The sequence below is a fragment of the Bombina bombina genome, chromosome 11 (assembly GCF_027579735.1).
Source record: "Bombina bombina isolate aBomBom1 chromosome 11, aBomBom1.pri, whole genome shotgun sequence".
Lineage (NCBI taxonomy): Eukaryota > Metazoa > Chordata > Amphibia > Anura > Bombinatoridae > Bombina > Bombina bombina.
The window spans coordinates 144,993,412-145,011,686 of NC_069509.1; the positions used below are offsets into that span (position 1 = coordinate 144,993,412).

An 18,275-nucleotide genomic window follows, 5' to 3' on the forward strand; every position below is an offset into this window, starting at 1 on the left:
GTAAGAGGAAATGACATAGCATTCCTTCCCAGCTGCAGATCATCACAGAGCCGTAATAAACATGTTTAGAGTGCCTACATGAATGATTAGGTGACCCTTTATGTCAGTTTAGAGCCCTAATCATTAACGGTGACACTGCACTGCTCACACATACCATGCATTCCTTTCAAAGCTCTCCAATACCCAGAATACTAGTCTCACTGTCTCATATGAGCTTAGGGAGCAAAATAACAGCCCATCTATGATCTAAGTGTAATATGTGACAGGGTATTGTATTGTATTATAGTTGTGCTTTGTATGTGTATATAAATAAATGTATATGTTACATATAAACCTATAGCCTTTTAAAAGCATATCTATTACCTTAAATCTGAATCCATTATTTTTATTTAAAAAAAAAATCTATATCACACATATCCTATGTTAGTTATGTATTTGGGACCTGCTCTGCTAAAAGTCAATCATTTATACACCTTGGTTCATAAACTGTGCATTATTCCCTGACAAAGAGGCAAGTCCAGAATTATTATTTAACATGCCAGGACCATAATACCTTATATCCTAGAAACATCCCCTTAGCAATCCCCTTTTTTTTAAAGCAGATAAAATAAAAAAGTGAATTCTGACTGCTTGAATTTGTTAATGAAAATCATGGGCAGTAATCGTGATGCATCGCGATGCATCGTAGAATCGAATCGTATCGAATCGTTACGATGATAATCGTAATCGAATCGAATCGTGAGACAGGTGAAGATGCGCAGCTCTACTGAAGAGCATGAGGCCGCTGATGATATTGTTTCTGAAGGGCCCCTACACCAGTCTGAGGGGGCCAGGGAGGTTTTGTCTGAGGGAGAAATTTCAGATTCAGGAAAAATTTCTCAACAAGCTGAACCTGATGTGATTACTTTTAAATTTAAGTTGGAACATCTCCGCGCTCTGCTTAAGGAGGTGTTATCCAATTTGGATGATTGTGATTATCTGGTCATTCCAGAAACACTATGTAAAATGGACAAGTTCCTAGAGGCCCCGGGGCCCCCCGAAGCTTTTCCTATACTCAAGCGGGTGGCGTACATTGTTAATAAAGAATGGGACAGGCCCGGTGTACCTTTCGTACCTCCCCCCATATTTAAAAAATTGTTTCTTTCATGTAATTAGCAAGAGTCCATGAGCTAGTGACGTATGGGATATACATTCCTACCAGGAGGGGCAAAGTTTCCCAAACCTCAAAATGCCTATAAATACACCCCTCACCACACCCACAATTCAGTTTTACAAACTTTGCCTCCTATGGAGGTGGTGAAGTAAGTTTGTGCTAGATTCTACGTTGATATGCGCTCCGCAGCAAGTTGGAGCCCGGTTTTCCTCTCAGCGTGCAGTGAATGTCAGAGGGATGTGAGGAGAGTATTGCCTATTTGAATGCAGTGATCTCCTTCTAAGGGGTCTATTTCATAGGTTCTCTGTTATCGGTCGTAGAGATTCATCTCTTACCTCCCTTTTCAGATCGACGATATACTCTTATATATACCATTACCTCTGCTGATTCTCGTTTCAGTACTGGTTTGGCTATCTACTATATGTAGATGAGTGTCCTGGGGTAAGTAAGTCTTATTTTCTGTGACACTCCTAGCTATGGTTGGGCACTTTGTTTATAAAGTTCTAAATATATGTATTCAAACATTTATTTGCCTTGACTCAGAATGTTCAACTTTCCTTATTTTCAGACAGTCAGTTTCATATTTGGGATAATGCATTTTAACATTTTTCTTACCTTAAAATTTGACTTTTTCCCTGTGGGCTGTTAGGCTCGCGGGGGCTGAAAATGCTTCATTTTATTGCGTCATTCTTGGCGCGGACTTTTTTGGCGCAAAAATTCTATTTCCGTTTCCGGCGTCATACGTGTCGCCGGAAGTTGCGTCATTTTTTGACGTTATTTTGCGCCAAAAATGTCTGCGTTCCGGATGTGGCGTCATTTTTGGCGCCAAAAAGCATTTAGGCTCCAAATAATGTGGGCGTCTTATTTGGCGCGAAAAAATATGGGCGTCACTTTTGTCTCCACATTATTTAAGTCTCATTTTTTATTGCTTCTGGTTGCTAGAAGCTTGTTCTGTGGCATTTTTTCCCATTCCTGAAACTGTCATTTAAGGAATTTGATCAATTTTGCTTTATATATATGTTGTTTTTTCTCTTACATATTGCAAGATGTCTCACGTTGCATCTGAGTCAGAAGATACTACAGGAAAATCGCTGTCAAGTGCTGAATCTACCAAAGCTAAGTGTATCTGCTGTAAACTTTTGGTAGCTATTCCTCCAGCTGTTGTTTGTATTGATTGTCATGACAAACTTGTTAAAGCAGATAATATTTCCTTTAGTAAAGTACCATTGCCTGTTGCAGTTCCTTCAACATCTAAGGTGCAGAATGTTCCTGATAATATGAGATTTTGTTTCTGAATCCATAAAGAAGGCTATGTCTGTTATTTCTCCTTCTAGTAAACGTAAAAAATCTTTTAAAACTTCTCTCCCTACAGATGAATTTTTAACTGAACATCATCATTCTGATTCTGATGATTCCTCTGGTTCAGAGGATTCTGTCTCAGAGGTTGATGCTGATAAATCTTCATATTTATTTAAAATGGAATTTATTCGTTCTTTACTTAAAGAATTCCTAATTGCTTTAGAAATAGAGGATTCTGGTCCTCTTGATACTAAATCTAAACGTTTAAATAAGGTTTTTAAATCTCCTGTAGTTATTCCAGAAGTTTTTCCTGTTCCTGATGCTATTTCTGCAGTAATTTCCAAAGAATGGGATAATTTGGGTAATTCATTTACTCCTTCTAAACGTTTTAAGCAATTATATCCTGTGCCGTCTGACAGATTAGAATTTTGGGACAAGAACCCTAAAGTTGATGGGGCTATTTCTACCCTTGCTAAACGTACTACTATTCCTACGTCAGATGGTACTTCGTTTAAGGATCCTCTAGATAGGAAAATTGAGTCCTTTCTAAGAAAAGCTTATCTGTGTTCAGGTAATCTTCTTAGACCTGCTATATCTTTGGCTGATGTTGCTGCGGCTTCAACTTTTTGGTTGGAAACTTTAGCGCAACAAGTAACACATCGTGATTCTCATGATATTATTATTCTTCTTCAACATGCTAATAATTTTATCTGTGATGCCATTTTTGATATTATCAGAGTTGATGTCAGGTTTATGTCTCTAGCTATTTTAGCTAGAAGAGCTTTATGGCTTAAAACTTGGAATGCTGATATGGCTTCTAAATCAACTTTACTTTCCATTTCTTTCCAGGGTAACAAATTATTTGGTTCTCAGTTGGATTCCATTATTTCAACTGTTACTGGTGGGAAAGGAACTTTTTTACCACAGGATAAAAAATCTAAAGGTAAAAACAGGGCTAATAATAGTTTTCGTTCCTTTCGTTTCAACAAAGAACAAAAGCCTGATCCTTCATCCTCAGGAGCAGTTTCAGTTTGGAGACCATCTCCAGTTTGGAATAAATCCAAGCCAGCTAGAAAGGCAAAGCCTGCTTCTAAGTCCACATGAAGGTGCGGCCCTCATTCCAGCTCAGCTGGTAGGGGGCAGGTTACGTTTTTTCAAGGAAATTTGGATCAATTCTGTTCACAATCTTTGGATTCAGAGTATTGTTTCAGAAGGGTACAGAATTGGTTTCAAGTTGAGACCTCCTGCAAAGAGATTTTTTCTTTCCCGTGTCCCAGTAAATCCAGTAAAAGCTCAAGCATTTCTGAAATGTGTTTCAGATCTAGAGTTGACTGGAGTAATTATGCCAGTTCCAGTTCCGGAACAGGGGGTGGGGTTTTATTCAAATCTCTTCATTGTACCAAAGAAGGAGAATTCTTTCAGACCAGTTCTGGATCTAAAAATTTTGAATCGTTATGTAAGGATACCAACATTCAAGATGGTAACTGTAAGGACTATCTTACCTTTTGTTCAGCAAGGGAATTATATGTCCACAATAGATTTACAGGATGCATATCTGCATATTCCGATTCATCCAGATCATTATCAGTTCCTGAGATTCTCGTTTCTGGACAAGCATTACCAGTTTGTGGCTCTGCCGTTTGGCCTAGCTACAGCTCCAATAATTTTTACAAAGGTTCTCGGTGCCCTGCTGTCTGTAATCAGAGAACAGGGTATTGTGGTATTTCCTTATTTGGACGATATCTTGGTACTTGCTCAGTCTTTACATTTAGCAGAATCTCATACGAATCGACTTGTGTTGTTTCTTCAAGATCATGGTTGGAGGATCAATTTACCAAAAAGTTCTTTGATTCCTCAGACAAGGGTAACCTTTCTGGGTTTCCAGATGGATTCAGTGTCCATGACTCTGTCTTTAACAGACAAGAGACGTCTAAAGTTGATTTCAGCTTGTCGAAACCTTCAGTCACAATCATTCCCTTCGGTAGCCTTATGCATGGAAATTCTAGGTCTTATGACTGCTGCATCGGACGCGATCCCCTTTGCTCGTTTTCACATGCGACCTCTTCAGCTCTGTATGCTGAAGCAATGGTGCAAGGATTACACGAAGATATCTCAATTAATATCTTTAAAACCGATTGTTCGACACTCTCTAACATGGTGGACAGATCACCATCGTTTAATTCAGGGGGCTTCTTTTGTGCTTCCGACCTGGACTGTAATTTCAACAGATGCAAGTCTCACAGGTTGGGGAGCTGTGTGGGGATCTCTGACGGCACAAGGAGTTTGGGAATCTCAGGAGGTGAGATTACCGATCAATATTTTGGAACTCCGTGCAATTTTCAGAGCTCTTCAGTTTTGGCCTCTGCTGAAGAGAGAATCGTTCATTTGTTTTCAGACAGACAATGTCACAACTGTGGCATACATCAATCATCAAGGAGGGACTCACAGTCCTCTGGCTATGAAAGAAGTATCTCGAATTTTGGTTTGGGCGGAATCCAGCTCCTGTCTAATCTCTGCGGTTCATATCCCAGGTGTAGACAATTGGGAAGCGGATTATCTCAGTCGCCAAACGTTGCATCCGGGCGAATGGTCTCTTCACCCAGAGGTATTTCTTCAGATTGTTCAAATGTGGGAACTTCCAGAAATAGATCTGATGGCGTCCCATCTAAACAAGAAACTTCCCAGGTATCTGTCCAGATCCCGGGATCCTCAGGCGGAGGCAGTGGATGCATTATCACTTCCTTGGAAGTATCATCCTGCCTATATCTTTCCGCCTCTAGTTCTTCTTCCAAGAGTAATCTCCAAGATTCTGAAGGAATGCTCGTTTGTTCTGCTGGTAGCTCCGGCATGGCCTCACAGGTTTTGGTATGCGGATCTTGTCCGGATGGCCTCTTGCCAACCGTGGACTCTTCCGTTAAGACCAGACCTTCTGTCACAAGGTCCTTTTTTCCATCAGGAGCTGAAATCCTTAAATTTAAAGGTATGGAGATTGAACGCTTGATTCTTGGTCAAAGAGGTTTCTCTGACTCTGTGATTAATACTATGTTACAGGCTCGTAAATCTGTATCTCGAGAGATATATTATAGAGTCTGGAAGACTTATATTTCTTGGTGTCTTTCTCATCATTTTTCCTGGCATTCTTTTAGAATACCGAGAATTTTACAGTTCCTTCAGGATGGTTTAGATAAGGGTTTGTCCGCAAGTTCTTTGAAAGGACAAATCTCTGCTCTTTCTGTTCTTTTTCACAGAAAGATTGCTATTCTTCCTGATATTCATTGTTTTGTACAAGCTTTGGTTCGTATAAAACCTGTCATTAAGTCAATTTCTCCTCCTTGGAGTTTGAATTTGGTTCTGGGAGCTCTTCAAGCTCCTCCGTTTGAACCTATGCATTCATTGGACATTAAATTACTTTCTTGGAAAGTTTTGTTCCTTTTGGCCATCTCTTCTGCCAGAAGAGTTTCTGAATTATCTGCTCTTTCTTGTGAGTCTCCTTTTCTGATTTTTCATCAGGATAAGGCGTTGTTGCGAACTTCTTTTGAATTTTTACCTAAAGTTGTGAATTCCAACAACATTAGTAGAGAAATTGTGGTTCCTTCATTATGTCCTAATCCTAAGAATTCTAAGGAGAAATCGTTGCATTCTTTGGATGTTGTTAGAGCTTTGAAATATTATGTTGAAGCTACGAAATCTTTTCGTAAGACTTCTAGTCTATTTGTTATCTTTTCTGGTTCTAGAAAAGGCCAGAAAGCTTCTGCCATTTCTTTGGCATCTTGGTTGAAATCTTTAATTCATCTTGCCTATGTTGAGTCGGGTAAAATTCCGCCTCAGAGGATTACAGCTCATTCTACTAGGTCAGTTTCTACTTCCTGGGCGTTTAGGAATGAAGCTTCGGTTGACCAGATATGCAAAGCAGCGACTTGGTCCTCTTTGCATACTTTTACTAAATTCTACCATTTTGATGTATTTTCTTCTTCTGAAGCAGTTTTTGGTAGAAAAGTACTTCAGGCAGCGGTTTCAGTTTGAATCTTCTGCTTATGTTTTTCGTTAAACTTTATTTTGGGTGTGGATTATTCAGCAGGAATTGGCTGTCTTTATTTTATCCCTCCCTCTCTAGTGACTCTTGTGTGGAAAGATCCACTTCTTGGGTAGTCATTATCCCATACGTCACTAGCTCATGGACTCTTGCTAATTACATGAAAGAAAACATAATTTATGTAAGAACTTACCTGATAAATTCATTTCTTTCATATTAGCAAGAGTCCATGAGGCCCGCCCTTTTTTTGTGGTGGTTATGATTTTGTATAAAGCACAATTATTCCAATTCCTTATTTTATATGCTTTCGCACTTTTTTTTATCACCCCACTTCTTGGCTATTCGTTAAACTGAATTGTGGGTGTGGTGAGGGGTGTATTTATAGGCATTTTGAGGTTTGGGAAACTTTGCCCCTCCTGGTAGGAATGTATATCCCATACGTCACTAGCTCATGGACTCTTGCTAATATGAAAGAAATGAATTTATCAGGTAAGTTCTTACATAAATTATGTTTTCCTATAGTCGACCCTAGAAAGGACTTATGGCAGACAGTCCCCAAGGTCGAGGGGGCGGTTTCTACTCTAAACAAGCGCTCCACTATACCCATAGAAGATAGTTGTGCTTTCCAAGATCCTATGGATAAAAAATTAGAAGGTTTGCTAAAAAAGATGTTTGTTCAGCAAGGTTACCTTCTACAACCAATTGCATGCATTGTCCCTGTCACTACAGCCGCGTGTTTCTGGTTCGATGAGCTAGAAAAGGCGATTATTAGTAATTCTTCTTCTTATGAGGAGATTATGGACAGAATTCGTGCTCTTAAATTGGCTAATTCTTTCACCCTAGACGCCACCTTGCAATTGGCTAGGTTAGCGGCGAAAAATTCTGGGTTTGCTATTGTGGCGCGCAGAGCGCTTTGGTTAAAATCTTGGTCAGCGGATGCGTCTTCCAAGAACAAATTGTTTGACATTCCTTTCAAGGGGAAAACACTGTTTGGCCCTGACTTGAAAGAGATTATCTCTGATATCACTGGGGGCAAGGGCCACGCCCTTCCTCAGAATAGGTCTTTCAAGGCCAAAAATAAACCTAATTTTCGTCCCTTTCGCAGAAACGGACCAGCCCCAAGTGCTACGTCCTCTAAGCAGGAGGGTAATACTTCTCAAGCCAATCCAGCCTGGAGACCAATGCAAGGCTGGAACAAAGGAAAGCAGGCCAAGAAACCTGCCACTGCTCCCAAGACAGCATGAGATGCGGGCCCCCGATCCGGGACCGGATTTGGTGGGGGGCAGACTCTCTCTCTTCACTCAGGCTTGGGCAAGAGATGTTCTGGATCCTTGGGCGCTAGAAATAGTCTCCCAAGGTTATCTTCTGGAAGTGATTCATCCTGTTCCATTAAAAGAACGAGGGATGGGGTTCTACTCCAATCTGTTCGTAGTTCCCAAAAAAGAGGGAACGTTCAGACCAATCTTAGATCTCAAGATCCTAAACAAGTTTCTCAAGGTTCCATCGTCCAAAATGGAAACCATTCGAACTATCCTTCCATCCAGGAAGGTCAATTCTTGACCACGGTGGATTTAAAGGATGCGTATCTACATATTCCTGTCCACAAGGAACATCATCGGTTCCTAAGGTTCGCATTCCTGGACAAGCATTACCAGTTCGTGGCGCTTCCTTTCGGATTAGCCACTGCTCCAAGGATTTTCACAAAGGTACTAGGGTCCCTTCTGGCGGTGCTAAGACCAAGGGGCATTGCTGTAGTACCTTACTTGGACGACATTCTGATTCAAGCGTCGTCCCTTCCTCAAGCAAAGGCTCACACGGACATAGTCCTGGCCTTTCTCAGATCTCACGGATGGAAAGTGAACGTGGAAAAGAGTTCTCTATCTCCGTCGACAAGAGTTCCCTTCTTGGGAACAATAATAGACTCCTTAGAAATGAGGATTTTTCTGACAGAGACCAGAAAAACAAAACTTCTAAACTCTTGTCGGATACTTCATTCCGTTCCTCTTCCTTCCATAGCGCAGTGCATGGAAGTGATAGGTTTGATGGTAGCGGCAATGGACATAGTTCCTTTTGCGCGCATTCATCTAAGACCATTACAACTGTGTATGCTCAGTCAGTGGAATGGGGACTATACAGACTTTTCTCCGAAGATACAAGTAAATCAGAGGACCAGAGACTCACTCCGTTGGTGGCTGTCCCTGGACAACCTGTCACAAGGGGTGTCCTCCCGCAGACCAGAGTGGGTCATTGTCACGACCGACGCCAGTCTGATGGGCTGGGGCGCGGTCTGGGGATCCCTGAAAGCTCAGGGTCTTTGGTCTCGGGAAGAATCTCTTCTACCGATAAATATTCTGGAACTGAGAGCGATATTCAATGCTCTCAAGGCTTGGCCTCAGCTAGTGAGGGCCAAGTTCATACGTTTTCAATCAGACAACATGACGACTGTTGCGTACATCAACCATCAGGGGGGAACAAGGAGTTCCCTGGCGATGGAAGAAGTGACCAAAATCATTCAATGGGCGGAGACTCGCTCCTGCCACCTGTCTGCAATCCTCATCCCAGGAGTGGAAAATTGGGAAGCGGATTTTCTGAGTCGTCAGACATTGCATCCGGGGGAGTGGGAACTCCATCCGGAAATCTTTGCCCAAATCACTCAACTGTGGGGCATTCCAGACATGGATCTGATGGCCTCTCGTCAGAACTTCAAGGTTCCTTGCTACGGGTCCAGATCCAGGGATCCCAAGGCGACTCTAGTAGATGCACTAGTAGCACCTTGGACCTTCAAACTAGCTTATGTATTCCCGCCGTTTCCTCTCATCCCCAGGCTGGTAGCCAGGATCAATCAGGAGAGGGCGTCGGTGATCTTGATAGCTCCTGCGTGGCCACGCAGGACTTGGTATGCAGATCTGGTGAATATGTCATCGGCTCCACCATGGAAGCTACCTTTGAGACGAGACCTTCTTGTTCAAGGTCCGTTCGAACATCCGAATCTGGTCCTACTCCAGCTGACTGCTTGGAGATTGAACGCTTGATCTTATCAAAGCGAGGGTTCTCAGATTGATACTCTTGTTCAGGCCAGAAAGCCTGTAACTAGAAAAATTTACCACAAAATATGGAAAAAATATATCTGTTGGTGTGAATCTAAAGGATTCCCTTGGGACAAGGTAAAGATTCCTAGGATTCTATCCTTTCTTCAAGAAGGATTGGAGAAAGGATTATCTGCAAGTTCCTTGAAGGGACAGATTTCTGCCTTGTCTGTGTTACTTCACAAAGAGCTGGCAGCTGTGCCAGATGTTCAAGCCTTTGTTCAGGCTCTGGTTAGAATCAAGCCTGTTTACAAACCTTTGACTCCTCCTTGGAGTCTCAACTTAGTTCTTTCAGTTCTTCAGGGGGTTCCGTTTGAACCCTTACATTCCGTTGATATTAAGTTATTATCTTGGAAAGTTTTGTTTTTGGCTGCAATTTCTTCCGCTAGAAGAGTTTCAGAATTATCTGCTCTGCAGTGTTCTCCTCCTTATCTGGTGTTCCATGCAGATAAGGTGGTTTTACGTACTAAACCTGGTTTTCTTCCAAAAGTTGTTTCTAACAAAAACATTAACCAGGAGATAGTCGTGCCTTCTTGTGTCCGAAACCAGTTTCGAAGAAGGAACGTTTGTTGCACAATTTGGATGTTGTTCGCGCTCTAAAATTCTATTTAGATGCTACAAAGGATTTTAGACAAACATCTTCCTTGTTTGTTGTTTATTCTGGTAACAGGAGAGGTCAAAAAGCAACTTCTACCTCTCTCTCTTTTTGGATTAAAAGCATCATCAGATTGGCTTACGAGACTGCCGGACGGCAGCCTCCTGAAAGAATCACAGCTCATTCCACTAGGGCTGTGGCTTCCACATGGGCCTTCAAGAACGAGGCTTCTGTTGATCAGATATGTAGGGCAGCGACTTGGTCTTCACTGCACTCTTTTACCTAATTTTACAAGTTTGATACTTTTGCTTCTTCTGAGGCTATTTTTTGGGAGAAAGGTTTTGCAAGCCGTGGTGCCTTCCATTTAGGTGACCTGATTTGCTCCCTCCCTTCATCCGTGTCCTAAAGCTTTGGTATTGGTTCCCACAAGTAAGGATGACGCCGTGGACCGGACACACCTATGTTGGAGAAAACAGAATTTATGTTTACCTGATAAATTACTTTCTCCAACGGTGTGTCCGGTCCACGGCCCGCCCTGGTTTTTTAATCAGGTCTGATAATTTATTTTCTTTAACTACAGTCACCACGGTATCATATGGTTTCTCCTATGCAAATATTCCTCCTTAACGTCGGTCGAATGACTGGGGTAGGCGGAGCCTAGGAGGGATCATGTGACCAGCTTTGCTGGGCTCTTTGCCATTTCCTGTTGGGGAAGAGAATATCCCACAAGTAAGGATGACGCCGTGGACCGGACACACCGTTGGAGAAAGTAATTTATCAGGTAAACATAAATTCTGTTTTTGCTTTTCAAATAAACATACCAAGAGAATGAAGAAAATGTGATAAATTAGAAAGTTGCTTAAAATTGCATGCTCTTTCTGAATTATGAAAGAAAAATTTGGGGTTTAGTGTCCCTTTAAGGTCTGCCCATGCTAGGGTTGACGTGATATTTCACTCCTTGTTAGAAAATTTTAAATAATCGGGTTACAAGTTTCTATAACGTAACGGATGCCGCTATGTTCTAACATTTTCCTAGTTTTAAAAGCCCATACTCCTTATCTTACTTGCGTTGCTGAGGCAAGTTAGGGACAGCTATACATTTAGCTAATTCAGTAATATTTCCATGTGATGTACTGTCCCTTTAAACACTATCTAGTTCATATTTTTTATGGCAATAAAAATGTCAACACGTTTAAATGTTGATTTCATAAAACAGTTTTGAGCTCTATCCATTTATTTTTGGGATTCATGTTCCTTTTTGCCTTTGATGTGACCAGTTAAGGACAGATGTTAACAAACTTGTGCTCTGAGCTAACTAATCACTGTGTAGAATGTTGCACACTGAAGTAAATTTGACCATTATGGAGCCTCTCTGAAGGGAATGTATATCAACCAGAGATTTTAGAAGTATTTATAGGAAAAACAGACCATATACAGTATCTCACAAAAGTGAGTACACCCCTCACATTTTTGTAAATATTTTATTATATCTTTTCATGTGGCAACACTGAAGAAATGACACTTTGCTACAATGTAAAGTAGTGAGTGTACAGCCTGTATAACAGTGTAAATTTGCTGTCCACTCAAAATAACTCAACATACGGTCATTAATGTCTAAACCGTTGGCAACAAAAGTGAGTACATGGGAAAATGGCTAATTGGGCCCAATTAGCCATTTTCCCTCCCCAGTGTCATGTGACTTGTTGGTGTTACAAGGTCTCAGGTGTGAATGGGGAGCAAGTGTGTTAAATTTGGTGTTATCGCTCTCACACTCTCTCATACTGGTCACTGGAAGTTCAACATGGCACCTCATGGCAAAGAACTCTCTGAGGATCTAGCAAAAAGAATTGTTGCTCTACATAAAGATGACCTAGGCTATAAGAAGATTGCCAAGACCCTGAAACTGAGCTGCAGCATAATGGGCAAGACAACACAGCGGTTTCACAGGACAGGTTTCACTCGGAACAGGCATCGCCATGGTTGACCAAAGAGGTTGAGTGCACATGCTCAGCGTCATATCCAAAGGTTGTCTTTGGGAAATAGACGTATGAGTGCTGCCAACATTGCTGCAGAGGTTGAAGGGGTGGGGGGTCAGCCTGTCAGTGCTCAGACCATACGCCGCACACTGCATCAAATTGCTGTCGTCCCAGAAGGAAGCCTCTTCTAAAGATGATGCTCAAGAAAGTCTGCTTGTCGTCCGCAAACTGCGGGCTAAGGACATGCATTACTGGAACCATGTCCTGTGGTCCGATGAGACCAAGATAAACTTATTTGGTTCAGATGGTGTCAAGCGCGTGTGGCGGCAACCAGGTGAGGAGTACAAAGACAAGTGTGTCTTGCCTACAGTCAAGGTGGTGGGAGTGTTATGGTCTGGACCTACATGAGTGCTGCCAGCACTGGGAAGCTACAGTTCATTGAAGGAACCATGAATGCCAACATGTACTGTGACATACTGAAGCAGATCATGATCCCCTCCCTTCAGAGACTGGGCTGGAGGGCAGTATTCCAACATAACGACCCCAAACACACCTCCAAGATGACCACTGCCTTGCTAAAGAAGCTGAGGGTAAAGATGATGGACTGGCCAAGCATTTCTCCAGACCTAAACCCTATTGAGCATCTGTGGGGCATCCTCAAACGGAAGATGGGGAAGCGCAAGGTCTCTAACATCCACCAGCTCTGTGATGTCGTCATGGAGGAGTAGAAGAGGACTCCAGTGGCAACCTGTGAAGCTCTGGTGAACTCCATGCCCAAGAGGGTTACAGCAGTGCTGGAAAATAATGGTGGCCGCACAAAATATTGACACTTTGGCTCCAGTTTGGACATTTCCACTTAGGGGTGTACTCACTTTTGTTGCCAATGGTTTAGACATTAATGGCTGTGTGTTGAGTTATGTTGAGGGGTCAGCACATTTACACTTTTTACCACCAGCTTCCAAACCTTATCACCTCAATGGAAATTAGGCCTTTGTGTTTAACCCCTTTGTAGGCAACAGCGCAAATAAAAATTAAAGTGATGGTCAACGTTACAGGTTTTAAAATCAGGTCCGATGTCTAAGCAATATTTTAGATGGATTTAAATTAATCACTTCTAATGAAGATGCGCTGTAACTTACTTTTTAATCTAGTTGTGCCCTTTTTTTTACCATGTGCTCTGGCCACCCACTTCACTATTCTTAAACTATTACTAGTATCAAACTATTTTCGTTTTCATGAGTTTATGGTTTGAGCTGTTCTCCAATTTGAGCTCTAGATACAAAAAAAGTTCTGTACGGCTAGAGTCTGGATTGGAGAACAGTTCAAACTGTTAGCTCACAAAAAAAACCCATGAGTTTTGAAGTGGGCGGCCGGAACGCGGGTTATATAACCCAAAATATTAATTTCATGATTCAGATTATCATTTTTTGTTCTCTTGGTATCTTTTGTTGAAAAGCAAGGACGTATGTTTAGGAGCCGGCCCATTTCTGGAGCACTTTTGAAAGAATGTCGTTTATCCATTTGCAAGAGAACTAGAGGACAGCACTATTTCCTGCTATGTAGTGCACCAGATGCCTACCTAGGTATCTCTGCAACACAAACGCAAATGTGATAACAGAAGTAATTGGAAACTTTTTTTAAAATGTATTTGTTCTGTCTGAATCACAAAAGAAATGTTTTGGGGTTCATATCCCTTTAAATTGAAACAAAAAAACAAGTTTTGTAGTGCAGTATTCTCAGTGCAGATATATAGAGAATAGAGCTGCGCATCTTCACCTGTCTCACGATTCGATTCGATTACGATTATCATCGTAACGATTCGATACGATTCGATTCTACGATGCATCGCGATGCATCACGATTACTGCCCATGATTTTCATTAACAAATTCAAGCAGTCAGAATTCACTTTTTTATTTTATCTGCTTTAAAAAAAAGGGGATTGCTAAGGGGATGTTTCTAGGATATAAGGTATTATGGTCCTGGCATGTTAAATAATAATTCTGGACTTGCCTCTTTGTCAGGGAATAATGCACAGTTTATGAACCAAGGTGTATAAATGATTGACTTTTAGCAGAGCAGGTCCCAAATACATAACTAACATAGGATATGTGTGATATAGATTTTTTTTTTAAATAAAAATAATGGATTCAGATTTAAGGTAATAGATATGCTTTTAAAAGGCTATAGGTTTATATGTAACATATACATTTATTTATATACACATACAAAGCACAACTATAATACAATACAATACCCTGTCACATATTACACTTAGATCATAGATGGGCTGTTATTTTGCTCCCTAAGCTCATATGAGACAGTGAGACTAGTATTCTGGGTATTGGAGAGCTTTGAAAGGAATGCATGGTATGTGTGAGCAGTGCAGTGTCACCGTTAATGATTAGGGCTCTAAACTGACATAAAGGGTCACCTAATCATTCATGTAGGCACTCTAAACATGTTTATTACGGCTCTGTGATGATCTGCAGCTGGGAAGGAATGCTATGTCATTTCCTCTTACCGGAACCTTTATTAACAACTGCACCAACCACTTACTGAACGGCTTCAATAAGTTGTCCTAGAGGTAAAGGTGCTGGCCGGGTGAATGTGATTAATTAAGCCCTCCTGCTGTGTCGCCTGCTTCAAGACTAGGAGAGATCTGACAGGGCAGAAGCAGTCTGACCAACTGACAGCAGCCTCGTGTAACACAGTGACTATTTCCTTGTATTATCGCTTCCCTGTTTACTCACTGTTGCGGTCTCTGCTGCATGTTTCCTCTTTGTCAGACCCCTAGCCCAGCACCAAACGAGCATTTGAGTGTTGCTATTAGATACTTTTGTAAAACTTGACTTTTTCTATATCTAATAGCAACACTCAAATGCTCGTTTGGTGCTGGGCTAGGGGTCTGACAAAGAGGAAACATGCAGCAGAGACCGCAACAGTGAGTAAACAGGGAAGCGATAATACAAGGAAATATTCACAGGAGGCTGCTGTCCGCTTGTCAGACAACTGCACTGATCGTGCTGATGTTCCAAAAACATAAAATCAATCAATATTTATTCTGTCTGCCATTACTTTAGCCCTCACATCAGTCAGTGGGAGAGGCGGGGTCACGTGACATTGTGCGATGACGTCACTGACCCTGAATCGATTCTGACCTTGCACCGCATCGATGCAGCATCGTTAATGGCTGCATCGCGATGCATCGCAGTGGCGATTATTTTTGACACCCCTAATAGAGAAGTCTTTACCAAACTGACAGGAAAAATAGGTTTATTCAGCACAAGAACACCTGTTTGGCACTTAAAAGACTATTAAACATATTCAAATGTCACATTTTAAAAGTAACAAAATTGGTATATTGTCCTTTTAAATATAATACATTTTTAATTGTGCATGTTTCAATGAATAGTTTGATCCATCCAAAATGATATGAATGGGGATTAAGGAGGTACTGTGCATCCCTTAATCCCCATTCATATAATATTGTAACATTTGTTCACCTGTCCTTGACTGTTATGACATACTGACTTTTTTATGTAAGGTTCAAAACGCGTAAAGCTGCCGGTGATTCAGTGTTTCTGGCATATTTTGTTAATCTTTTCGTGGTATAATGTATCTGTATGTAGGAGTTCTCGAAGCTGCCTACAGACAGCATCAGAGGTGTTATCACGCTCAATGTTTAGTAAATGGTTTAGTTTAACTTGATAATCAATTCCTCCCACTTCATTCTGAACCCACTCTTTAAATTGTCATTAACACTTTATAAACTGAAAGACTTGCATATCTGTGCTTTCTAAGTCAGGGCTTGACAAATGTGTTTAAAAAAATAAATAAATCTAGGAGCCAGCACATACATACATTTCTGAAAGACCACATGATGAACGTATGCACACACTCACACATACACACACTCACACATACACATACACACACTCACACATACACACACACTCACACATATACACACATTCACACATATACACACATTCACACATATACACACATTCACACATATACACACATTCACACATATACACACATTCACACATATACACACACTCACACATATACACACACTCACACATATACACACACTCACACACATACACACACTCACACACATACACACACTCACACACATACACACACTCACACACATACACACACTCACACATACACAGACACTCACACACACACACTCACACTCAAGCATACACACACGTATACACATGCAAACACATATGCACACACATACACACACATATACATACACACACATATACACACGCTCACACATACGCACACACATATAGACACACTCACACATGCAAACACATATGCACACACATATACATACACATACACACAAGCTCACACATACACACACATACATACACACACACACACTCACAAATACACACTCACACATATACACACACACATATACACACGCTCACACACATGCACACACTCAATACGCACACACACGCACATATACACACGCACACTCACACATACGCACACACGCACATATATACACACACACATTTACAGACACTCACACTCACACTCACACATGCATACACATAAACACATGCAAACACATATGCACACACATATACACACACATACACATACACACAAGCTCACACATACACACACATATACATACACACGCTCACACATACGCACACACATATAGACACACACACACACTCACACATACATACACATAAACACATGCTAACACATATGCCCGCACACACACATACATACACACACTCACACATATACACACGCTCACACATATACACACGCTCACACATATACACATGCTCACACATACACACACACACATACATACACACACACACACACACACTCACAAATACACACTCACACATATACACACACACACACACATATACACACACACATATACACACGCTCACACTCATGCACACACTCAATACGCACACACACGCACATATACACACGCACAATCACACATACGCACACGCGCACATATATACACACACACACATTTACAGACACTCACACATGCATACACATAAACACATGCAAACACATATGCACACACATATACACACACATACACATACACACAAGCTCACACATACACACACATATACATACACACGCTCACACATACGCACACACATATAGACACACACACACTCGCACATACATACACATAAACACATGCTAACACATATGCCCACACATACACATACACACAAGCACACACACATACATACACACACTCACACATATACACATGCTCACACATATACACACGCTCACACATACGCACATATACACACATATACAGACACTCACACATACACACACACATATACACATGCAAACACATATACACACACGCTCACACCTATAAACACACATACATATATACACACTCAAACACATATAAACCCACGCACACACATATACACACATACACCCGCACTCACGCATGTACACAATCGCATGCACGCACGCACTCACACACATACTTATCACACACACAACTCATGACACACATACGTGCACACACACAGATACATACAGAACACACCCATCACACACACAACTCATGACACGCATGCGCACACACTTGCACACACACACTTGCGCACACACACACATACACACACACACATACAAACAGAACAGATCCATCACACACACAACTCATGGCAATCATGCGCGTGCACACACACCCACACACACACACACACACACACACACACATGGATACATACAAAAATCATCCATTACACAGACAACTCATGACACACATGCGCACACACTTGCACACACACAGATACAATCAGAACACATCCATCGCACACACAACTCATGGCAATCATGCGCGCGCGCACACACACACAAAGATACAAACAGAACACATCCATCACACACACACAACTCATGACACACAAATACATCACATACACAGAACACAGCACACAGCTCACATAGCATACAATATACACACACACTCTTTAAAGAGAAATTAAACACTTTGAGAATGTAATATAACATGTTTAAACTTTCATGATTCAGATAGAGCAATCAGTTTTAGGAGACTGCAATTTACATGC

The 18,275-nt window shown here is 41.3% G+C and overlaps 1 protein-coding gene across 1 annotated transcript in view; it reads left to right on the plus strand.

The window, feature by feature from the left end:
• TTYH3 (tweety family member 3) overlaps nt 1-18,275 on the plus strand; it is a 443,816-nt gene that overhangs the window by 126,563 nt on the left and 298,978 nt on the right. The window lies entirely within an intron of this gene.